At 32.6% G+C, this 9,317-nt stretch overlaps 1 long non-coding RNA gene across 1 annotated transcript; it reads left to right on the forward strand.

Moving 5' to 3' along the window:
* Window positions 1–4,978: 4,978 nt before the first annotated feature.
* LOC132723217 (uncharacterized) lies at window positions 4,979–9,311 on the forward strand. The gene is made up of 3 exons (XR_009624713.1): window positions 4,979–5,235; window positions 7,345–7,385; window positions 7,925–9,311. It is a non-coding gene; the product is annotated as an uncharacterized LOC132723217 (long non-coding RNA).
* The last annotated feature ends 6 nt before the right edge of the window (window positions 9,312–9,317 follow it).

The following is a 9,317-nucleotide window of genomic DNA, read 5'->3' on the forward strand; positions in this document are numbered from 1 at the left end:
AATAAAATGAATCCCCGCCAAGTGAAATTCTAACAGTTGTCATGGTTACAAAAGGTTAAATAAGTAAAAACACTAAAATGATCATGTAGAAACATATAAAAGTAAACCAAATGACCATAACAAAAGTACTCAATGTCCTAAAGGAAGACAGAGCAACAAGAAAATCACCTACAAGGGCCCGACGAAGCAAGGCAGAAGACGAACATTAAGACAATTCAGTCCAAAAGGGCTTTACGAACTATCCATCATAGAGTCTCCCACTTGGTCCGTCAGATGCAATCAAAAGAGGAAAGCGTAGTGTCCAACTGTAAAAGGGTTGAACACTAAACATGCAGTATGTCTTAAAATAGTAGGGTCATAACCTCTTTTAATAAAACGTTTAATGATTTTAGTAAAAACAGCAGAAAAATTACCATGACCCAAAATCTTACGAAGTTTGTAAATCACATCGCCATAAAAACCAGGCTGGCTAATCCCTTGTCGCAGAAGAGTTTTTAAATCACTATTGAATTTGGAATTAAATCAAAGTTACGATTGTAAAATTTAGTAAATATATTCCGTAATTTATGATAGCGGTAGCCCTGTTTTAGAAGCTTGCTGGTAATAAAAATATTCCGCTCGTTGAAATCCTTTACGTTGCTACAAGCTCTAGCGAATCTAATTAACTGGGAAACATAAACCCCGTAAGATGTTGCATGGGGTACGTCTCCATCTAAATGTGGATAATTAACTATACAAAAGTCAAAGTCATCTCTTTTATCATAGATTTTTCGTGTGAATAGAATTGTTGTTGATAGTAATATGAAGATCCAAAAATGATGTACTAAAAATTTGAAGAGTTCGTTTTATTAAGTTGTAGTTCATGCGGATAAATGTCAGACACCATTTGATCAAAATAAGGATTATCTAAATTAAAAATATCATCAAGGTATCTGGAAGTATTATTAAATGCGACTATAACATCTTGTTGTTTTTCTTCAGAGAGACTCAACATAAAGTCTCTTTCATAGCAGTACAAAAACAAATCGGCGACCAGGGGTGCACAATTAGTACCCATAGGAATTCCTATGATCTGTTTAAATAGGGTATTACCAAACCTGACATAAATGTTGTCTAAAAGAAAAGAGAGTGCTCTACAAACTTCGTCACAGGTCCACATAGTATAATGTTTTACAATACCGTTAGTAAAAAAAAGCTTTGTTAGAATTACATGCTAGAAAGGTAACTTTTTCCCTTGCAAAAGTTTTCTGAATTAGGGAAATTAGTTTATCATTGATTAATTTATGTGGCAAAGTTGTATAAAAGTGTAGAAAAATCGTATGTACTGACAGTTGAAGCTTGAAAGTTCTTAATTTTGAATTTATCCAAGATTTCACCAGAATTTTTAATTGACCAAAAGAGATGTTTGCCTGTGTTTTCATAGACTTTATCACAATATCTAATTACATGTGTTTTAATGGCAGTCAAACAAGACGTCAATAAAATAGAAAGTTTACTTGTAGTGCAAGATGTAGAATTAGCAATGAATCTAGCTTTGTAAGGTTTTTTATGTAATTTAGGAATCCAATACATAATAGGAAGTTTAAGTTCTTTTTCATTAATTTGTACTTTAAGATTTGAAATATTAGTAATATGATTGTTTACAATGTCTTTTTCGGAGGCAGAGGTTTTAGAATACGCATTAGTACTATTAAGTTCCTTATGCAAAACGTTAATGTAATGGATTCGTCATACAATTATAATATTATTAGCCGCCTTGTCCGCTGGCACCAAAAACAAATTTTGAATGAAAAGCTAGAATATCTTTCTTCAGATGTCTTAAAGTAAGTCTTGTTTTAGGTGGCAAAAGATGTTCATTTCCACGATAAAAATTAATACGTGAATCAATAATTTTAAAGATGTTACGTTTCCATGTAACTAGAGCATTACTATCCGCATTTTCACGGCGACACCATTTGACCGAAAAATCCTCTATAGATTCAGCAATCTGACCACGACAAGCATTTAAAATCAATTTCAGAAGGAATTCTGTATTTAGGTCCTTTCAAGAATAAGTTACGAATTCTTTTGTCTGCAATTATATCAAAATTACCAGTGATTATATGGCCAAAATCTGAATTACAGAATTTAGAAGTATTGCAGTCTCAAGTTGTTGGAGTATTAGACTGAATATTTAAGTCAGAAACCACTTTGTTGTAATTAAATATGATATTTCTAACAGGTTTTCTTATATTTATAGCAAATAATTGGTATCTCGGTGTTTTTGAAGTATAAAGGAACTGAATTAGTGACACGTTTATCACGAAAAATACTTGGTAAATCGATGAAATCGATACCTTTATTAAGAAAGGTTACTTTTAGGAAATGCCTGTTGTGGTCAGAAGTGTTGTCGATATGAGGTCTTAAGACGTGCTGAGAATAACTTTGAATAAGATAAGCTGCTGTATATAAAGGATCTGTTTGAATAACTATATTATCTGCTTCCGCGTCTAAGATTTTCAGAGATGATAATGAAAGGGAAGTAAGACGTGATAACATTGCATGTTTACCAGAGTTCTTTAAGATAATATTTAAGTCGGTGACAGACAGGGTAATTTTAGATTTACGTTTGATGTTGCCATTTCTACGTACTCCGTGAGATCGGGATTTACGTTTACGAATATTCAGAATAGAAAAATATATCAATGTTTGGATCTTTAGAGATGTTACCTTGTTGAAAAATATTGTCATTTAGGCCAAGTGGGAAAGGCGTTTGTAAGTTCTTGATCCATTTTAATTCTGCTAAGTGTCTAACTTTAACTTTAAAACTAGCAGAAGCATCAGAATCATAAATTATTTGTTCCACTGGTTGAATTGAAACATTTTTTTAAATGAATGACCATCTTTACGAAAATGTTTGATATAGAAAAGTTGTAAATTTTGTGCGATTTCTCATTTTATATAAAAAATGTTCACGGAATCGAATTTTAAGAGAACGTCCTGTCTGACCAACATACTGTATGCCACACCCAGGGGTGTTTCAAGTTAAAACATAAACAAAATGAGTTGCCTTTCAGTCAATATCTGTATTTAAAATAATATTAAAAGTTCTCCCATTTACATTAGAGGTTATTGTAGACCTGTGCGATAAAAAGTTACAACATCCGCACCTCTTAGAATTACACTTATAAATAGAAGGATAACCATGACAACTGTTAGAATTTCACTTGGCGGGGATTCATTTTATTTACACTGTCTCGTTTATAGGAACATGGTGGGGCTAAGAGCGAGGTTTGGTGCACCATTAACCGGTTTAAACTCCCCAGCAGTCATTATTATGCTGCTGACCGTTCCAAGGCGGCGCCCCTCTGTGTTCCTCAGATGTATGTCTATGTTGTTTCATACTGTTTTGGTGACACTTTTGCTTGTGTCCCTTGTTGTTTTCTCGTCTACGGTAAGTATCTTCCCCATTACCTCTGGTTATCACTGGTTACCACCAGGACGCTTCCGTAATCTACATATAAACTCTATTGTACAGAGAATTTACTTGTATACAAAACTACACGCAGGTTTATCGATTTTCGCCTAACAGCTTTTACACTGCTCTATTTTACCAACAGATTGAAAATGATATAAAGTTTAACAAAAATTTTATCAAAGTTTAACAAACAATATTTTGCCAGCAACTTAAAGAGAATATCCCGGACGAGCCCCCAAATTGTCAGGAGAAATGACTGCCTTGTTGTTATTTAATCGAAGGAAAGATTTAGTAATAATACTAGAACCAATTTCCAAGATATGGGGACTGGGCAGCACCGCCTGACATAAAATTGAAATATTTTCAGTTGGAAAAAACTAGCATGTAATTGTATAGTTAACACTTTTGTTTTAGGTATTTTATCATTTTCTATCTCAAATCCATATATACATTTAAACAACAAAATCTGATTACTATTTACACCCAAAACAAAGAACTCTGATCATTATTTACACCCAAGACAAACACACATCATTTATCAACCACTTATATGAAATATCTTTTCACGTATACGTCTTTTGTACTAAACAAAACTTAACACCTGGCGAGCCCAAGCTCTTAACAACTTATGATCAAACAAAACAATAAAATCACCACAAAATGAATAACGCAAAAATGAATATTTTTACAACTCTAAGATACACTATAAACCACAAACATTCAACCAACAACATTAACTTCACAAAAATTAAAACTTCTAATCAGCATCAGAAAACAACTTAAACTAAAGCACCCAATATTTACATATATTCTCAAAACAAAGCATCAACTAATATAATCTTGACCTGACATAATCAACCAATTTCAACGAAGTATATCTTACCAAACAGATATAACTCAACAACCAAAACAACTAATTACAACCAATAAACCCTGGTCAATTAAGATCACCACAATAACATTCAAGCAACTAACAACAAATTCTCTTCACAACAAAAAAAAACAACAAAAAAACAAACGCTCTCCTAAACTGATGTAAAATCAGTCTCAAAACTCGCATATTTTCTGTTTATTCACATGTATAGAGAGTTTAATATTCGCACATTGAAATATGATACACTTCTACGATGTTCCGTTTGGACAGTCGTGATTTTTAATTTAGTCTGTTCTCTCGATGCACGATGGTACGATGGTGAAAACGCGATGGCACGATGGTGAAAACACGATGATACGATGATGATAGCGCGATGGTACGATGGTGAAAGCGCGATGGTACAATGGTGAAAACGCGATGGTACGATGGTGAAAACGCGATAGTACGATGGTGAAAGCGCGATGGAACGATGGTGAAAATGCAATTGTACGATGATGAAAACGCGATGGTGCGATGGTACGATGGTGAAAACGCGATGGTACGATGGTGAAATCGCGATGGTGAAAAAGCGACGAACCATCGCGTTCTCACCATCGTACCATCGTGTTTACACCATCGTTTCATCGCGTTTTCACCATCGTACCATCGTGCACCGCGGGTACAGACTAACTAAAAAGTCACAATTGTCCAAACGGAACACCGTACACTTCAGTTTATCGCTGTAAAGAAAAATTATCTACAGTGAAACTGTATGATTATTCTGACAGTAAAGGTTTATATTCCTTATAACTAGACCTATTTCTTTACACACCTGTTTTCAACTTGGCTCATTAACATTCAATTTGGGAAAGATTGAAATATTTAAAAGATTGGACAATGACTTCCATGGAAGAATTCAATGAGGGTAAGTGTATATATAACAATTATTATTTCAACCAGCTTTATTTTTTACTTTTCTGTGATTATGATTGATTTCATTATAATTTTGTTCATTTTTTATTTATTTTAGCTGAAATTTTATAAATTATTTAATCTAAAGTGAACAGATTTTGTAAATGATGGAAGACCTACTTTTACAGTTGCTGTTTCATATTTTACAAAAATAATTCGACGACATTTATAAGTCAAACTGTTCACTGTATAAATTATTTAATCTTAGGGGAACATTTATGTAAATGATGGAAGACCTACTTTTATAGTTGTTGCTTCATATTTTACAAAAATAATTCGACGACATTTATAAGTCAAACTGTTCACTGTATAAATTATTTAATTTAAGGGGACAATTTATGTAAATGATAGAATACTTACTTTAAAAGTTTCTGTTTCACATTTTTATTTTTGTAAAATGTTGAAAATAATTACAACTGTAGAAAGATTCAGCAAGTACAATAGAATTTAATATTAGAATTTAAAAAGAAGGTACACTCACTCATGTGTTATAATTGAACTGGTAATCATGCATGTTCAGCAAATCATCGTAATTTAAATAACAAAACATTTATTATCGATTATTGTTTGGCAATATTAATTTTCGGGATGATGTTTGCTTGTTTCCGTAATTCATAACGATTTACCCATTAATTTTTAATCACAATACTTTCATTTTCATTTGCCGATAGCCCAGTGGTAAGTAGGATAGCATTGCAATCGCGAGGTTGCAGGGTCGAATCCTGTTACATTTCCATCACTACCGGTATTTCTTTTATTTACATGCAGCATTAGTGGACAAATCATTTGATTATTTACGGGTTTATTTATTTAATATATGTATTTATTTATTTCTAAACTTTGATATACATGCCTATGTAATTCTTCATAATTTCAATATGTAATGTCGTACAATGGTTGACTTGCACAAACATAGTAAACAAGTAAAAATGTATTATGATGAAAACAAGTTAAATGTTGATGCTGCACAGTCACAGGTAATGTACAAAATCAGCAAATTGCTCTCTGCAGTTGAATATCCGAAGCAGTAATCAACTTTTTGGTATGTGCTGCTTGTTTAATAAATGAAGACGAAAACAAACTTGAGAACAAAAGTGTGTTCCGGTGCCGGGAATCGAACCCGGGCCACCGGGGTCTACAACCCTGATTCAGTATATACAGTATAGAAATAATGCATGCTAAAATAACCTAAGAAAATTAGGTTTGTAACATGTTTCATAACTTATACTAAAATTTAATAACAACACAAATACGTTTTTATTACATTATATCAATTTCGTAGACCCGATCTTATTTCCGCTTTACACGGCCATTTGAGGTATTTTCTTACGTATGTATTTTCGGCTCAAACTGCACATACGCTATTTCAAAAATAAATCTTATTTTCGTAACCGCGAACTTGTTTTCGCTAAATAGCTTATTTTCGGTATCCAGCACGTGTGGTTTAAACAACTAAAAGGGTATTAGGGTTAAAAAAAAATACCAAAATCCACCTAGCATACAGTGTCAAGAAATACTCCCCGACTGACCGAGGCATAATTAAATGATTGAATATTAAATTTAAGATTTTCAATTCAACAACTTTTTATTATTTTCAAAATGCATGTTTACACTTATCCGTGTTTGTTGTAAAATATATTCTATATATCGTCGATAGAATGACCACTAAATAAAGATTTAAATGCATTACGGTAATTGAAGGAATTACGCTGATTATACCCTAATTTCCCCAACCGCAACTTTTCGGCCCATTCGGAGAGGCCTCGGCTATTATGTATTATAATAACCTCGGAAACAATACGGATTGAAAGAAGTTTCAGATGTAAACAGAATAAAGTTTCCTTTTAAAAGGAAAGGCTTGCACAGTTGTGCCTTCATCCCAACCCTTTAAAAATTGGGGGTTTTTTTTTTGGTTTCAATTTATTATCACATTTTTTTTTTAATTACGGTATTTGTATATCATAAACCGGTAGGGGACGTTTGTAGTTTGCAATACATTTCTTGCTGTATCTCTAATTAGGACCACTTATTGTATTCGTACATGTGTGTTTTCTTTTTGCAGAGGCCTTGGCTGAATTTGAGAACAGACGTCTTCGAAACCAGGTAAATAAATGTGCTGACAATGTGTAAAATTCTTTCATTTTATTTTGGTTAAACGTGGAAAACAAACTTCAATATTCAATTTTTTACAGACATAATACATTTCAGCCGGTAAGTCTTTCTAACATCACGCTTAAGTCAGAATTTGATCCTAATAATGTCTTCTTTTTTTTCTTTTTTTTTGTAAATTTTTGGTAAAATATCTTGCCAGATATTATGTGCACATTCTGACTGATATTTTGCTATTCAGAGAATCACATTTGCAAGGTTGTTTTAACGTCTGAGAAATTTACTTGTTTTTTTTATTGGCAATAAGTCACAACTTGGGACTTTCCATCATGCAGTGTGATACAGGCAAACCAACCCTCTTTTCGATGAAAGTGTCAACAAAAAATCAAGTCAGTTTGTGTCTTTTAACGCATTAGTATATGATTATATATTGTTATAAACATTGCAAATAGCTGTAAAGACAAATGTTTTAACACTTAATTGATGATGCTATCTTGTGTATACTGCTATATCTTTTTTAATTTTACTTATAGAATACAATGCCAGAGAGAACACAATTCATAGAGGGTAAGTGTATATATAGCAATTATTATTTCAACCAGCTTTATTTTTTACTTTTCTGTGATTATGATTGATTTCAATATAATTTTGTTCATTTTTCATTTATATTAGCTGAAATTTTATAAATCATTTAATCACCGTGGGTAAGCAACTTTGGTCACGTGACCACAAAAGTCAACGTACACGCCAAAAATACCTCGGCTGAGGTAAGTTTTCTATTGATTATTTTTCTGTCTAGCCGATTTAAATTATGCTACATAGCCTACCGACCGCGGCAGTTCCGATGCTTTCTAAAATGTATTTAGTTTCGTCTAACGTTTTGTATTTTTTGAGAACATTCAAACAATATTTGCAAATTGTCGATGACAACGTACACACTATTGTGTGTAGCCGGCCGGATAGCTCAGTTGGTCTTCTGACAGTCATGGGTTCGAATCATGGTCAGGCAGTTTCAGGCAGGGCTTAAAAGTGGTTTTTCAACTGACACATGTTTGATTCATTTAACAGATTGTATTAAATTTGAAATGGACAAAGGCAGTATTGTATGATACTTTTAGATCTACAAAAGGCATTTGATACAGTTGATCACACTCTGTCCAGGCATTTGCTGTTTATCATACTCTATACATCAGTGCAGATATCCTATTCGCTACAAATAGTTTTTTTTCAAGTTGGTCATTCAATTTGAGCAAATTCGACGATATAATGTTCAAATATACGATATAGTTTAAAATAGTATGTAGCTGTAAACTTTTTGCAATTTTTCTTTTCTTACATGAATGTCTAAATTTACAAAGTGGTCATAAAGACGTCATTGTGATTTTATCTTTTAAATTGAAGGACATGAACTGTCTGTTTTTGTGCATTTATACCCCACTTAGAGAGCCAATGTTATTTAATACACTACGGTCTATTGACATGAATGATATCTATAGAAATCAATCTTTGTTCAATTTGCATGCCTGAAAAACATATTATCATATTATACGACGGATCGTGAGATTGAAAGCGTGAACGAAGGCTCATATCATTGTATTGTTTTTTCGTATTTCCTTATCACATTACCAATGACCTTATAATTGTAATATAAATTCTTATAATCAAATATGTCAAAGAATATTTAAATTTTTCTTATGGGCAATACTGAGTATCTCCTACATTCTGACCCAGAACAAAAGTATGCCAGAATCAAACTGAGCGCGTCAAAATATCTTGATTAAAACGGAATGATAGAGTATAATATTATCAAGTATTTTTGTTGGCTTTATCTGTTGACCACATACAATTAAGGTTTTAGGCAAGAAATGAAATATTATTTCTATATTCATGGCTGGACGCCGATTCCAAGCATTTTTGGAAATGCTA

The sequence above is a fragment of the Ruditapes philippinarum genome, unplaced genomic scaffold (genome assembly GCF_026571515.1).
Source record: "Ruditapes philippinarum isolate M1 unplaced genomic scaffold, ASM2657151v2 ctg9522_1_1_1_1, whole genome shotgun sequence".
In the NCBI taxonomy this organism is placed as follows: domain Eukaryota; kingdom Metazoa; phylum Mollusca; class Bivalvia; order Venerida; family Veneridae; genus Ruditapes; species Ruditapes philippinarum.